Source organism: Notothenia coriiceps, unplaced genomic scaffold (assembly GCF_000735185.1).
Source record: "Notothenia coriiceps isolate Sejong01 unplaced genomic scaffold, NC01 NC01_scaffold00032678, whole genome shotgun sequence".
Taxonomy (NCBI): Eukaryota; Metazoa; Chordata; class Actinopteri; order Perciformes; family Nototheniidae; genus Notothenia; species Notothenia coriiceps.
In genome coordinates, this window is record NW_011365379.1 from 194,322 (window position 1) to 197,807 (window position 3,486).

Sequence of the window (3,486 nt, forward strand, 5' to 3'; positions counted from 1 at the left end):
ACACCGCCACGCCACACACTGCCTCTGCTCGTCGTCCGTCGCGTCGTATGCAGTAACTGTGCGTCTGCGTTGGAATACGAATCGGTTATGTCTATAATCTAGACGACAAATTCATCAGACAATTTATTAACAAAAGGCATAAAAAACTAATATACAAAATGACTTTATTTGGACTTTTCGTTGGGCTTTGCAGGTCAGCCTAACCACCATGGACGCTCAGACTGCTGACGAAGGCTCCGGGTTCGAGATGTACACGCGGTTCTCTGTTATTGATGAAAAACTCACTTCCAATGGTTCTTGTTTGGAAACCCTAAAACCGGATGTGAACAAAAATAAGTACTTCAGGGAGTTCACTGTGTGGGACTTGTCAGACCACCCAGTACCCGGTCCCAGTACTTCTAAATCACAAGGGTATTGTTGGTACGAAGGGGTTCTTACAGGTAACACCGGGCTGTCTGATTGTGATACACTGTCTTTTGATCGATGTAAAGCTTTTTCTAGACACCAAACAACACCGGTTTTCCAATTTTGTTAGGTTCGGTAGCAAATCTGTCTTAATTTTACGGAATGTATGTGTGGCAGGGAAAGATAGAATGTAAATGTGGACAACACCCTTTGTGACATTAAACCTTGGTCTTAACCTGATTACTCTTTGTTACTACTCTTAATGTTGGTAGCGACACCTTGTCTGGACTTGTTTCAAGGTGTAGCCCCTTGAAATTGCGGACATTTGAAAAGTTTCATTTAGGACCTAACTTGTTTTGGTATGGAGAGTGCTAATCTTTTATCTATTACTAGACGAGGTTCAATTAAATCGACTAAGTTAATATAAAATCAATTATAAATAAGAGAAATTAGGAGTTAAGTGTTCTTACAAGTTTGTATTAGATTTGTTTTTTATAGTGTGAGTAATTAGATCGCAATATTGTCAATAAAATGGGTAATTTCGGTTAAACTTGTATTTACACATGAAAAAGTCTATAAACTGTGATCCCCAATGAACAGTCTTAACACAAAATACATCAGACTAAAACACATTAATACAACGGGAAATTAAAGGGTTTCATCTTTAACCCAAGGCATATAAAGAAGAGAAGTAAACAGTTCTGAAGAGGCCTGAAACAGGTACTAACTGAGCAACGAGCTAGGACGAAAGGAGAGGAGAACTTAGGGGCACATCGAGGTAGAGAAGGCCACCTACAATGGAGGGAACAAAGGACCATAGGAGAGACGGGTCCGGAAGTCTGGTTAACGGTACAAGAGAAATTACCAAAAAGTCTGAAAGACACGTGTAATGGACGCAGAAGCATAGTTCGACTCAAGTTAGTGAGAGAGCAAAGAGTGAAAAAGAATGAGCAATATGTCTATGTGCAGTAGATCATACCAATCTTAATTCTTATTAACAACTATACCCGCATTAAACTTAACTTATAGGATAAATTTCCTGTGGATAGTACGATATAAATATACTAATATAATATCCCGTTATGGATATATTTCCATATAAAAATGCAAAGACAAAAGTTTTATGGTTTGTCTAGTACGTAAAATTCGGGTAGCGGAGTAAAGTGAGATAAAACGACAAGAGGCGGGACAAAAACGTCCCCGACTAGAAACTCGACGTCGACTGGTGCGGGGGGACCGTCCTCTCCCCTCGCACGAGACTAGTTCAGTCTCTACCCCTCTTTTTATCTAGATGCAGGAGGCACAAAATAATATAATAATATATCTTAACAATAAGTAAACAAAATTTCGAGTTATTATTGTTCTTTGGAAACTGCCGTGAAAAGATAAAACAGGCCTTCTAATTTGAAATTGCTGTAGACTGGCCTCCACCCACAAACAGTAGACGACCACTGTTGGCCTCTCTTAATTGTCAGACGGAGTTGCCCCTCCCAAGTATACTTATGTCGCGCCCTCGTTTGCGAACGGAGCCCTCCCTCTTTTTCTCGGTGTCGCCCCCCCCCTTCACCTGAGCAAAGCACACCTCTCACTGAAACAGAAAAATGCATTAATAAAGGTTCCAAATAAATCAAAACAAAATAAACTTAAATGCGGCTCCTACAACAAGGCTAAAGCTGTATAAGGAACTTACCAGAAAAGTTAAATGTCCTGTAACACCTGTCACGGTGGGTCCTTTTGAACACTGGCTTGATTGCAGATGAGCTGCAGCTGGGAGCACAGGTGAGCTGATGAGGTGGGAGTGGCTGACAGGTATGGTGAGGTGGAGGTGGGGCTAAGGAAAAGTACTGATTGTGTATAAATGTACTGAACCCCCCCCTCAGATCCTGATGTCGGAGCCCGGGAAGCTGAAGCAGAAGATCAACGTTTGGATGGAGGACTACTGGAACATCACGGATATGGCGGCCATCGCCGTGTTCCTGCTGGGTCTCCTCCTGCGGCTGCAGAGCGAACCCTCCATGGGCTACGGACGCGTCATCTACTGCGTGGACATCATCTTCTGGTACATCCGAGTCCTCGACATCTTCGGCGTCAACAAGTACCTGGGACCCTACGTCATGATGATCGGGAAGATGGTACGGCACTCCTAAATGTAACTGTTGATGAAACTCATTAAAATAAAGCTTCCTGTCAACAGCAGGTGGCGCTATAACTATGACTCATCATTGACCAGTTAAAGTCCTAAGGCCGGGAACCTAATGAAGCAAAAGGCATTTAGACAAGGTTGGACCCTGCATGCCTAAGTCTCAAATTGGCTGCCACGCTACGGCCAGAGCGTTGCACAGAAAGCTTTTAATGAATTATTGACCAAAAAAATGATCATATTTTACCTCGATTTAACTTTAATAAACACATCAAAATGATGTTGAAATAACTCCATACTGATATTGATGCTTTGGCTATTCCGGGTCGTACCGAGCAAAACACTTTAAAGATTAATTCTGAAAGGAGATCAGAGTCAAAGCACCTGATGTTTATAACAGATGGTCGACATGCTGTACTTGCTGGTCCTCATGCTGGTGGTCCTGGTGTTTATAACAGATGGTCGAGATGCTGTACTTGCTGGTCCTCATGCTGGTGGTCCTGATGTTTATAACAGATGGTCGACATGCTGTACTTGCTGGTCCTCATGCTGGTGGTCCTGATGTTTATAACAGATGGTCGAGATGCTGTACTTGCTGGTCCTCATGCTGGTGGTCCTGATGTTTATAACAGATGGTCGACATGCTGTACTTGCTGGTCCTCATGCTGGTGGTCCTGATGTTTATCACAGATGGTCGACATGCTTTACTTCGTGGTCATCATGCTGGTGGTCCTGATGAGCTTTGGTGTGGCAAAGCAGGCGATCCTTCACCCGGACGAGGAGCCCACCTGGAGGCTGGCCCGCAACATCTTCTACATGCCTTACTGGATGATCTACGGAGAGGTGTTTGCAGACTCCATAGACCGTAAGACTAGAGTTCATAGTAAGACTGCAAAATGTCCATCCTCACTGTCCTTAACCTCTATCCTCAACCTCTATCC